This window comes from Eulemur rufifrons, chromosome 30, assembly GCF_041146395.1.
Source record: "Eulemur rufifrons isolate Redbay chromosome 30, OSU_ERuf_1, whole genome shotgun sequence".
NCBI lineage: Eukaryota > Metazoa > Chordata > Mammalia > Primates > Lemuridae > Eulemur > Eulemur rufifrons.
Genome location: NC_091012.1, coordinates 118,554,197 through 118,568,178, shown reverse-complemented (window position 1 = coordinate 118,568,178; position 13,982 = coordinate 118,554,197).

Genomic DNA, 13,982 nt, shown 5'->3' with positions numbered 1-13,982 from the left:
TGATGTTTGTACAACCAAGAAATTGCCCAGTGACACATTCCTCAGAACATAGCCCCATTGTTAATCGATGCATGAGTGTATGAGAATTTATCCAGGGCTTCTTGGAGAACAAAAGTATAAAACAATTCTATTTCATATCTAAAATACTTGCATGTTAAGACGCTATCCAAATCTAGCCATCTAATAAATAATATTGGTTTAACTTCTCCATGAAAATCTGCCCTAGTATCAATAGAAAAATTAATCAATAAACTGAAGGGCTGTTAGATATTTCAAAACTGTTTAGGGAATTGTGCACATATTGTTTTATGGCTATTTACTTGAGAGACCATTAAAACTGGGATTTTTTTTTAAAAAGAAAAGTTGAAGGTTTACAAAAACATGTACCATTAATCTTCAGTTCATTTCTGCTTTCTGGGTGGTAGAATATAATCTGGTAAATATTTTAGAAGTTTTCTTTCAAATTTACTCATTATTCAGTTAATTCAACATTCTTTCACCAGATACTTATTGAATGCCTGCAATATGCCAAACATTATTGAAACTCATGGGACTCATCAGTGCAGAGTAGATATCCTGATTATAAGAGGTTCTCAGCGTCTTCTCACAAACTGCAGCAATTGTCTTTTAATCACTCTAGCTTTTATTGTTCCCTTTTGTCTCTGTGTAAAGATTCATATGATACTGAAATATTAGACATTCACTCTTCTCCAGTGAGACTATACTCATGACTAAATCCCTCTTTTCAAAAAAAGTGTTTTCCTTAGCTGCTCTGAGAAAGGTTTTGTAGTTCACCCTGGCATTATTTTTTTCTTTTTCTTTCTTTTTTTTTTTTTCTGTAGGAAAGCACCTCTAGAATTAGTATGACTTGGAAAGTGACTCCTATACTTGGAATTGTTGTTTTGTTGAATCCCACCATCAAATATTCTTAGGGCTACAGCAATGTTATTTAACTTTCCTATTTCCCCCAAAACAATAACACCACCACCACTGTATATAATTCCTTTGTATGAAATTCAGAATGGGCTAAACTGATCTAGGATAACAAATTTAAAACAATGGTTACCCTTTCTAGAGAACGAACCCAGACAGGTCACAAAAGAGCCTTCTGAGGTGCTTAAAATATTCCATATTTTGATCTGATTGGTCAGTACATGGATGTCTACATATATAAATTTTTCAGGCTATTTGTTTAAATTATTGATGATATGTAAAAGTATACAAATCTTAAAACAGGCCAAGCCAGGCATGGTGGCTCACCCCTGTAATCCTAGCACTCTGGGAGGTCAGGAGTTCGAAACCAGCCTGAGTGAGATCGAGACCCATCTCTACTAAAAATAGAAAAAATTAGCCGGGCGTGGTGGTGTGTGCCTGTAGTCCCAGCTACTCAGGAGGCTGAGGCAGGAGGATCGCTTGAGCTCAGGAGATTGAGGTTGCCATGAGAAAGGCTGATGCCACGGCACTCTAGCCTAGGCAGCAGAGCAAGACTCTGTCTCAAAAATAAAAAATAAAATAAAACATGAACCTCTTTTCTTTATAAATTACCCAGTCCCGGTGTTACTTTATAGCAATGCAAAATGGACTAAGATACATCTTAACTACATTTAATTAGTAAAAATCAATTTGAATGGGTCATTGTTGATAGTGTTGTGGGGAAAAAGATATTTTTATATGCTGCTTATAGAATATGGGTAACATTTACCAAGGAAATACTTCAAAAGAAGAGGAAAAGGCCTAGTGCACAAAGACATTTTCAGCTCTGCATTGTATGCCAGTCCAAACTAGAAAGTATCTGAAATACTGCTGTGGAGAAATTACTAGGCAAGTTGTTACATGTTTAGGCAATGGATTAATATTTCCATTAAAAGTGATGAATGTCAGGAACACATAAATATGCAAAAATAAATATATAAAGTAATATTAAGTAAAACAAATAGTGTACATATGTTGATACCAGCCTAATAAAATTTATAATATAAACAGTAGGGTTTGAAGGGATCCTGTTGCTATATAACAAATAATTTTTAAATGAAGTTTTCTCCCTTATTTAAATACTTTGGTTTGACTTTGTTTGATACCATCTAACTAAAAAGTTAAAACATAAAAATGCAAAAATACATAAAAGAGCAGAGAGAACTAAAATTCTCTCCTGGGGCTGTGTGTTATTATTTTAAAATGTTTTCACATTTACACATTGTGGTGGTTTATTTACTAATTGTGATACCCTTTGTTCCTTTTTTCTTTTATCAACTAAACTCATAGACTTGGAGCTGATATATTCTTAGAGATTATCTAGTCCAACCTTCTCATTTTCAGAATGAGGATATTGAGGCCCAGGGAGATTAAAGGACTGCTCAAAGTCACACAACTTGTCAGATACAAATTATTTTTTAGATTATATATAAGCATTACCTCTCTTCTCTTCTCTTCTCTTCTCTTCTCTTCTCTTCTCTTCTCTTTCTTTTCTTTTCTTTTTGAGACAGAGTCTCGCTCTGTTGCCCGGGCTAGAGTGCTGTGGCATCAGCCTGGCTCACAGCAACCTCAAACTCCTGGACTCAAGTGATCCTCCTGCCTCAGCCTCCCAAGTAGCTGGGACTACAGGCACACAACACCACGCCCGGCTAATTTTTTCTGTATTTAGTAGGGACAGGTCTTGATCTCACTCAGGCTGGTCTCGAACTCCTGACCTCAAGCGATCTTCTTGCCTCGATCTCCCAGAGTGATATCATTTTTAAAACTTTTTTATTTTAAAATAACTGTAGATTCATGGAAAGTAACAAAAATGGTACATAGAATCCCATGAACCCTTCACCCAGCTTCTTCCAAAGGTGACATCCTATATGACCTATAATACTGTGATATTGTGTTACATTAATAATGGTTTTAAGTTCATTAAAGGTTTGCAACAGCAAGCAAACTGGCCAAATAATTTTATCTCAGACTTAATTTCATCTGGCTCCATGTAGAAGACTGCATTAAAAAATGCTATTGTGTTCTTTTAGGATAAATAACCTTTAATCATGGAAGAGGCGGTAATTCATGTATGCAAGAGAACTATTGATTAGTTAGAATATGGTTTGTTTAAGGTTCATCTGCTTTAAATTTAATGTACTACATAATGGTTTAATCAACCTTGATTCTCTACAAATTCAAATGTCCTCAAAATTTTGAAAGCCTTCTATATTTGGTTGCCTATAATTAACGTGACAATCCTTAAGTCACTTCATAATATATTCAATTATGTAGAATGAATTGTGCTATTCTAAGAGATGATGTGACAGTTTAAAATGTAATAGTCTCACACGTTAATATTTCAATATAAACATTTTAACTGTTTGATATCTGCTTAATTGAAGTACATGTAAATATTTTGACAAAGCAGCTTATCCATGTGGATAGACTAAAAGAGCTAAGAGTTCCAGTATCTTTATTTTTTAAAACCAATTTATTGAGGTATGATTGTTATATAAAAATCTTGATGAGTTTGAGGATAAGTATACAACTATGAAATCATGAAGGTCATCAAGCAATCTATCACCTCCAAAAGTTTCCTCCTGTCTCCTCTTTTTTTAGTAGTAAGAACACTAATATAAGATCTTCCCTAATTTTAAGTATACAATACAGTATTGTTAGCTATAGGCACTATTCTGTATAGTAGATCCCCAGAACTTATTTATCTTGCATAACTGAAATTTTGTACCCTTTAACCATTACTTCTATATTTCCTTGTTCCTCTTGTCCCTGGAAACCAACATTCTACTCTCTGCTTCTATGAATTTGGCTATTTTAGATTTTACACATAAGTGAGATTGTACAATATTTGTCTTTCTGTGTCTGGCTTATTGTACTTAACATAATGCCTTCCAGGTCCACCTATGTTGTTGCCAAAGGCAGGATTTCCATTTTTTAAGGCTGAATAATATTCTGTTGTATGTACATACCACAATTTCTTTATCCATTCATCCATTGATGGGTATTTAGGTGTTCCCATATCTTGGCTATTGGGAATAATGCTGCAATGCACATGGAAGTGTAGGTATCTCTTTGAGATAGTGATTTCTGTTCATTTAGATACATATCCAGAACTGGAATTGCTAGATCATATGATAGTTTTATTTTTAATATTTTGAGGAAGCTCCATATTGTTTTCCATGATGGCTGTACCAATTTCCATTCCCACTGACCACATACGGAGGTACCCTTTTCTCACATTCTTGCCAACACTTACCTTTTGTTTTATTTATCATAACCATCCTAACAGATGTGAGGTGATATCTCACTGTGGTTTTGACTTGAATTTCCCTGATGATTAGTGATGTTGAGCATTTTTTTCATATATGTTGGCCATTTATTTGCATGTTGTCTTTGGAGAAATGTTTATGCAGGTCCTTTGCCCATTTTTTAATCAGGTGTTTTTTTTATGTTGAGTTGTTTGAGTTCCTTATATATTTTGCATATGAACCCCTTAACAGATGTACGGTTGAAATGCAACTCATTTTTGTATGTTGATTTTGTATCCTGAAACTTTACTGAATTTGTTTATTAATTCTAATAGTTTTTTGGAGGAGTCTGTAGGATTTCCTACAGACAAGATCATATCTGGAAACCAAGACAATTTTACTTCTTCCTTTTCAATTTGGATGCCTATTTCTTTCTTATGCTCAATTGCTCTGACTAAGACTTCCAATACTATTATGTTGAATAGAAGTGGTGAGAGTGGGTGTGCTTGTCTTATTCTTGATCTTAGATGGAAAGTGTTCAGCTTATCACCATTGAGTATAATGTTAGCTGTGGGCTTGCCTCACCTGGCCTTTATTGTGTTGAGGTGCATTACTTCTACACCTAATTTGTTGAGAGTTTTTATCATGAAAGATGTTGAACTTTGTCAAATGCTTTTTCTGCATCTGTTGAAATAATCATATAGTTTTTGTCCTTCATTCTGTCAATGTGGTGTATCACATTTATAGATTTGCATATGTTAAAGCCACCCTTGTATCCCAGAGATAAATTCTACTTGATCATGGTGAATAATCCTTTTAATGTGCTGGGGTTTTTTTGTTTTTTATTTTGAGACAGTTTCACTCTGCTGCTCAGGATGGAGTGCAGTGGCGTAGTCATAGCTCACTGTAGCCTCAAATTCCTAGGCTGAGGTCATCCTTTCTCCTGCCTCAGCCTCCCAAGTAGCTAGGTTTACAGGCACACACCACCATACCTGGCTAATTTTTATAATTTTTTGTAGAGATGGGGTCTCACTATATTGCCCAGACTGCTCTCGAACTCCTGGCCTTAAGCAATCCTCCTGCCTTGGCCTCTCAAAGTGCTAGGATTACAGGTTCAAGCCACTATAACCTGCCTTAATGTGCTGTTGAACATGGTTTACCAGTATTTTGTTGAGGATTTTTATACTTATGTTTATCAGGGATGTTGGCCTGTAATTTTCTTTTCTTGTAATGTCCTTATCTGGTTTTGGTATCAGGGCAATGCTGGCCTCATAAAATGACTTTGGAGGCCGGGCGAGGTGGCTCACGTCTGTAATCCTAGCACTCTGGGAGGCCGAGGTGGGCGGATCGTTTGAGCTCAGGAGTTTGAGACCAGCCTGAGCAAGAGTGAGACCCCATCTCTACTAAAAATAGAAAGAAATTATATGGACAGTTAAAAATATATATAGAAAAAATTAGCCGGGCATGGTGGCGCATGCCTGTAGTCCCAGCTACTGGGGAGGCTGAGACAGGAGGATCCTTTGAGCTCAGGAGTTTGAGGTTGCTGTGAGCTAGGCTGACGCCACAGCACTCACTCTAGCCTGGGCAACACAGTGAGACTCTGTCTCAAAAAAAAAAAAAAAAAAAAGACTTTGGAAATGATTTTCCCTCCTCAATTTTTTAGAAGAGTTTGAAAAGGATTGGTGTTAATTCTTTAAATGTTTGGTAGAATACAGCAGCAAAACCATCAGGTCCTGGGCTTTTCTTTGATAGGAGACTTTTTATTACTGATGCAATCTCCTTATTTTAATTGGACTGTTCAGATTTTCTGTTTTTATATCTTGATAGGTATGTTTATAGGAATTTATTTCTTCTCGATTATACAATTTGTTGGCATATAGTTGTTTATAATCTCTTATGATCCTTTCTGTTTCTGAGGTATCAGTTGTAATGTCTCCACTTTCATTTATAATTTTATTTGATTCTTAGTCTAGCTAAAGTCTTGTCGAGTTTATCTTTTCAAAAAACCAACTCTTAGTTTCATTGGTCTTTTCTATTATTTTTATAGTCTCTATAAATTATTTTATAATGTCTATATTGTCTGGCCATTCAGTCCTCCTAGGCCTCTGGGCCTGTGATGGCAGGGGCTGCCTGGAAGATGTCTGAAATGCCTTTGAGGCCTTTATTGCATTGTCTCAACTATTAGCACCTGGATCTCTTTTAGTCATGCTATCTTTCTAGCAAAAAGAACAAATCAGGAGGCATCACACTACCTGACTTCAAAATATACTACAAAACTATAGTAATCAAAACAGCATGGTACTGGCATAAAAATAGACACATAGACCAATGAAATGGAATAAATACAGAGGCCAGAAATAAATCCTCACCTTTACAATCGATTTTTTTTTAAAACAAAGGTGTCAAGAGCATACAATGGGAAAAGGATAGTCTCTTCAATAAATGGTGTCAGGAAAACTGGATATCTACATGCAATGAATGAAATTAGACCTGTATCTCACTCCATATACAAAACTCAAAATGGATTAAAGATAAAAACATAAGATCTGAAAATGTAAACTTACTAGAAGAAAATATAGGGGAAAAGCTCTGTAACATTGGTCTGGGCAATGACTTTTTGAATATGATCCCAAAAACACAGGTAACAAAAGCAAAATACAAAAATGGGATTATATCAAACTAAAAACCTTCTGTATAGCCAAGAAAATAATCAGCAGAGTAAAAAGACAACCTATGGAATTGGAGAAAATATTTGTAAACCATACATCTGATAAGGGGTTAATATTCAAATACATAAGGAACTTAACTCAATAGCAAGAAAACAAATAACCCTATCAAAAATGGGCCAAGGACCTGAATAGGCATTTCTCAAAAGAAGACATACAAATGGCCAACAGATATTAAGAAATAATGTTCAACATCACTAATCATAGAAATGCAGATTAAAACCACAATGAGATATTGCCTCACAACTGTTAGAATGGCTATTATCAAACCAATGAAAGACAATATGTGCTGGTGAGGATATGGAGAAAAGGAACCCTTGCATACTGTTTGTGGGAATGCAAATTAGTACAGGCATTATAGAAAACAGTATAGAGTTTCCTCAAAAAATTAAAAATAGAACTATGAATCCTAAGTATATATGCACCTAACACAGGAACTCTCAGATTCATAAAACAAATTCTACTAGATCTAAGGAAAGAAATAAACAGCAACATCATACTACCTGAGGACTGCAACAATCCACTGACAGAGCTAGACAGATCAAGGCGGAAGATCAACAAAGAAACCCTGGACTTAAATGGGACTCTAGAACAAATGGAACTAAGACATTTGCAGAAAATTCTACCCCAAAACTAAAAGAATATACATTCTTCTCATAAGCCCATGGGACACTTTCCAAGATAGATCATATGTTAGGCCACAAAACCAAGTCTCAACAAATTTGGAAAAATCAAAATCATACCATGAATGTTCTCAGAAGAAACAGGAGTAAAACTAGAAATCATTCCAAGAATAACTCTCAAAACTACACAAATACATGGAAATTAAATAACCCGCTGTTGAAAGATCCTTGGGTCAATGACAAAATCAAGATGGAAACCAAAGTTATTCAAATTGAATGACAAAGGTGACATAAACTTCAAAAAATTTCTGGGATACAGCAAAAGCATGGCTAAGAAGGAAGTTCATAGCACTAAATGCCTACATCAAAAAGATCACAAATTAACAACCTAATGTCACAACTCAAGGAACTAGAAAAAGAAAAAACCCAAAGCCAGCAACAGAAAAGAAATAACTAAGATCAGAGCAGATTTAAATGAAATGGAAACGAACAAACAAACAATACACAGCATTAATGAAATGAAAAGTTGATTCTTTGACAAGATAAACAAAATTGATATACCACTAGCTAGATTAACCAGAAATAGAAGAGGAAGGGTTCAAATAAGCTCAATCAGAAATGAAAAAGGAGATATGACAGCTGATACCACAGAAATACAAAATATCTGAGACTACTATGAAAACCTTTGTGCATATGAACTAGAAAATCTAGAGGAAATGGATAAATTTTTGGAAACATACAATCTCCTAAACTTGAATCAGGAAGAAATAGAAATCCTGAACAGACTAATGATGAGTAGTGAGATTGAAACAGTAATTAAAAAACTCCCAACAACAAAACAAAACCCAGGACCAGATGGATTCACAGCCAAATTCTACCAGATCTATAGAGAAGAACTGGCATCTATCTTACTGAAACTGTTCCATAAAATCGAGGAGGAAGGAATCCTCCCAAGCTCATTCTATGAAGCCAGTATCACTCTGATACTAAAGCCAGGAAAGGACACAACAACAACAAAAAAAAGAAAACTATGGACCAATACCCCTCATGAACATAGCTGCAAAAATCCTCAACAGAATACTAGCAAAGTGAATCCAACAGCACATCAAAAAGATAATTCACTGTGATCAAGTGGGTTTCATGCCAGGAATACAAAGATGGTTCAACATACACAAATCCATAAATGTGATTCACCACATAAACAGAATTAAACGAAAACCATATGATCATCTCAATAGATGCAGAAAAAGCATTTGATAAAATCCAGCACCACTTCATGAAAATCTTTTTAGTTTGAGATAATGTCTTTGCTAAAAAGCCTCTTGTTGAGGATTTGTCTGAACTAAATCTGACTTTATTTTTATGCCATTTTTGAATCAAGTTATTTAGAAGAGATTTTTAAATTTTCAGGTGGCTTGATTTGTTTTAGTGATCTTTAGTTTTAATGCCTTACAGTCAGAAAAATGTCTGCATAATTGTTTTTAGAAATTGAGGTTTTCTTAAAATTTTAGTGGGGGGTAAATGTTTGGTGGACATTTTAAAGAACCTTTAGTTTTTGTGAGGTATGAAGTTTTATTATATGGAGATTTAAGTTGATCAGGATATTGTTTGTCTATTTTGCATGTCAAAATCAGTTGTGTTCAAATTTTACACAAAGATTCAGGAGAATTCTGATGTCGCCTTTATTGTTTACCTTTGTAGGTAATATTTTTTTCAATCCTCTTGCTCCCATTTTTCTTATATCTTTATTTTTGCTTCTCTCCTAGCTGCTGTTTTTTTCTGATATTCCTTATTGCATCTCCTAGGTCTAGAATTCCCATTTATTATGTGTCAGCCCTTCATCTCATTATCACTTTCCTCTGAATTCTAGAATCTGTATTGATACTCAGTTTTCTGAAGTTCACTACCTGTATTTCAAAATTTAGTAAAACTTAGTTTCCATTTGGAAGCAACCTTTCCTGATCTAATTGTGCCTTTTTAAGAGATATATCATTGTAAATTGTTTGGAATTCAAATTAATTTTGAGGCCAGGCTCGGTGGCTCACACCTGTAATTCCAGCACTTTGGGAGGCCGAGACGGGAGGATTGCTTGAGGCCAGGAGTTCAAGACCCGCCTGAACAAGAACGAGACTGTTTCTACAAAAAATAGAAAAATTAGCTGAGTGTGATGGCACACACCTGTAGTTCCAGCTACTTGAGAGCCTGAGGCAGGAGGATCACTTGAGCCCAGGAGTTTGAGGCTGTAGTGAACTGTCATGATGCCACTGCACTCTAGCCTGGGTGATAGAGTGAGACCTTGTCCCCCAAATAAGTAAATAAATATTTATTTTCTGTTCTGATTCTGTAGAATGAAATTCTTTTTCCAGAGTGCTATATCTTCCCATATGTTTGATTTTTAAAGAATTTTTAAAAATACCACGTGGGTTCATATTGCTCAAATCTTTTAACTACTTACAAAAAGGAAAGCAAAAAGTTTTCTACTTTTCTTCTGTAGTTTTATTTTTCTTGGTTGGAAATTACTTGATTAAAAATAGTATTGGAAAGATTGGGAAGTTCAGTGCTTTGCTAAACATCTGTTTTCAGGCACTCAGTAACAGGTAAGCAGGTAACAGAGGGTGGTGTTTTAGGTGTTTATTGTCAGGCTGAATTCTGCTTTCTGGAATCCTCAACTGGGCCAAGCAAGCTTTTCCTCTATGCTCATTGTGGCAGCTTAAAGTTACTTGGTGTTTTATGCCCCTTTGCTTAGGTGGCCAAACCATTCTGTTAAGTGGTTTCCTTATTCAGTGAACTATGGTGCCAAGTGAGCCAGAAAGCAAATGCTGCAATCTACATGCTTCCTGTCCAGCACACAGATTCTTGTTTGCTCATTGCTCAGAGTTTGAAGGTCTTCATCAGCTCAGTTGGGGAAGCCTGTTGACTTGCTTTGCAGTTGACCTTCACTGGTGGCTGGAATTGTGGGCTGGCTGATATTGGTTGCTACTACCCTCTGTGGCTAATCCCCATCACTTCCTCTCATTTCTGACCCCAGCAGAACCCTTCCCTGTTCTCCAACCCTTAAAAATGTTTTTGTTCTTTACGTCAGTGGAATTTGGAAAGAGAAACTCAAGTTGTAATCTATTTTTTTTTTTTTTTTTTGAGACAGAGTCTCACTCTGTTGCCCGGACTAGAGTGAGTGCCGTGACGTCAGCCTAGCTCACAGCAACCTCAAACTCCTGGGCTCAGGCGATCCTACTGCCTCAGCCTCCCTAGTAGCTGGGACTACAGGCATGCGCCACCATGCCCAGCTAATTTTTTTGTATATATATATTTTAGTTGTCCATATAATTTCTTTCTATTTTTAGTAGAGACAGGGTCTCACTCTTGCTCAGGCTGGTCTTGAACTCCTGACCTCGAGCGATCCACCCACCTCAGCCTCCCAGAGTGCTAGGATTACAGGCGTGAGCCACCGTGCCCGGCCTCAAGTTGTAATCTTGAAATTAAGAGTCCCCCTGCCACGTGTGACCACTGGATGTCAAACAGAGTGTATAGGGAATGCAGGCTGTTTCAATATGCTAATCCAATAATGCTAATCCTCCCAACCCCAAATGCCTTTCAGATAAAGATCTTTCTTGAATCATGCGCACCCAAATCAGAATATTCTTAGTGATTTAAAGGAAAGCAGAATTGGGAGATGGAATTTAGAAATGGCTCTAAATGTTAGCAGTCTTGACCAAGGGAATGGAATTACCTGAAAACCGTCTCGGTCCCCCAGAGCAAATGCACAAATAAATCAGAAGAAAGCAAAGTAATGTATATCATAGTAATTAGCATTTTTGTCCCTAAACCACAATGCAAAACTCTAGGAAGCTAGGCTGCATTACTTGACTTTTCCTGCACTATTTACTTCTTATCACTGTCATGTCATGAAAAGGTGGTCAAAAGTACACCCACCACCAGTGTTCAAGAGGTAGGACAAGTGAGATTGTTTGACTGCTCTGAGAATCTGGAAAAGTTGTGAAATCTCACCGACATATTATATATCCTATTAGTATCTTTGAAATTTCCATCATAAAACATTACCTGGTCAATGTCCTAGAAAAAGGCTAACAGGGACAAAGTGAGGAAGTCTTTGGAGGAATGTAGGTGGGAGACAATGGGCACTCCACACACAACAGTCCCCCAGTCTTCAGTATGGAAAACTGAGCTGGTCAATAACTAAAGAGAAATCATTATACTGATAATGGGATTACAGATAAATAGTCCTCAGGGATATGTCTCTATGAAAATGAGCACCATAGTGAACCATTATTGTGGTAACCAAACAGATGTGAAGTAATTTTCTATTTCTAAATAAATCAAAAGGGAATAAATTCAAAAGGGACAACCCAGGGTATTTTAAAAGTTGTCTTTGACATTGTATGCATTATTTAACTGTTAGACGTGGTGTGGAGGGTAACTAAACAGTACATGAGGGAGTTTCCTTATAAAGATATTCCAGTTAATAAATGACTAGGTTTCTGACAAAATGAGAATGCATAGGTAGATAAAGATTTAAGAGACAGAAATCAATTTCAAGTATTCTGTTTAGACCCTAATTCAGATAAGCTCATAAAAAAAAATCCACAAGACTATCGGAGAAATTTAACAATGGATATTTGACATTAAACACATTAATTTTGTAAGGTGTGATGAATATACTGTGTTTAGGTTAAGTTTATTTACAAATGAAATGTCTGGGATTTGTTTCAAAATAATCCAAGGGGTGGTGAAGGCGATAAGACTACAGATAAGAACGCTTATACCCAGATGATTTTGGAAGTAAATGGGGATCGTCATAGAATTTTTCTGTACTTGTATGTTTGCAATTTTTCATATATTAAAAAATGTAGTAGAAACAACTTTGAATTTAAATGTGCTTAATCATACAGGTTATCTACTATAATTCATTTGTGGTAATTTCTGTGCAAAAGTTGGGAAGGTTTACTACAGACCCTAGCAAGATGAGTGTCAGAACCTGACTGTCTTTAAAATGACAAAAGATTTTTAAAAAGAAAATTATCCATCCTTTTGTAAATAACATATTGAAGTAGAATGAAAAGTTTAAGTTCCTAACATATTCCAACTTTTATATAAGACCTGCTTATATATACTTTTACCGAAGTTTCAAATCAGAGTAATGAGTACTTGATACCCCAAATCTAACATTACTACATGTTCTAATAAAGACAAATGTGATGAATGATTAGGTTTGTGAGACAGTGTATTTCAGTTCAGAAATATGAGTGTTGGAACTAGGACTAGTTTGATACCGTACATTATTTCCAACTACACAGAAAAGATGCAGAATGTAGTGTTTGCTTTTAGTTTATTAATTTATTTTGCAGGAACCTTTGACTTTCCGAATATGTACTGTTTGGAGGTACGATGCATGCATAGCCTTTTAAAATGCCTTTGTACAATTTCATCTCAAAATAACTTCATTCACAGCATACATGGAAATTTAAAAGAGACATGGTATTTACAAGATTTAATAAGTTCTTGCTGCTTTAATGAAGAAACTGATCAATTCTTATACAGTAGGGAAAGAAACATGGACACTGAGTGTCATTATAAATAAGATTTCAGAATTGTTCAGTCTCAAAGCAACTTTTCGTGGCTTTAGAAATTAAAATTGAGTCATTCTATTAATCTCCGAATGCCCAAGCCATGCAAAATCTATTTGTATTAAATATTTGGGGATGCAAATAATACAGGAAAAAAAATGTCTGGTGAATGTGAAAATGTCATCAGAATTAACTTTTACATAGGAAAATACTGTTAATTCTTTCAAAAAGATACAGTAGTGGTGCAACAGACAGTGCCCAATTTATTCTGATTTTTAAAGGTAACATTTCAATTGTCATTTTTCTTTCTCTACAGATATACAGAAACACTGTAACATGGACTCATTCAAGGTCTAATGATGGTATGATATTAAAGTAATTCAATTTTTAACTATAAAGGGACATCTTCACATTCCAGCATACATCATTGATATTTTTAAAGGACAATTCTTCTATGCCTTATATTCTTGCTTTTTATTTATACTGTCAGACATTACAGTTACCTTTTAAAAGACTATATAAAATTGAGTTGCCACAGAAAGTTGGGTATGAACCCTTGATAACTGTGACAAAGCAATGATAAAATTTAAAGAAACATTGATTTCTTTTAATAATTAAAAAGTACTAAAATTGAGACCAGCTCCTTAAAAATTAAACTGCTTATCACACTTCCCATTTCTTCCAGGGAAATAAACACAAATTAGCAACACTTTCCCCACCATCATTAATCTGCTCTAAAACTACATTTTTACAATGCATCTTTTGTTTGCTTAAAACCCCCTGCTGCCACTCTCTCCCAAACAAGGTCAATATCAATTCAAAACACTTTAC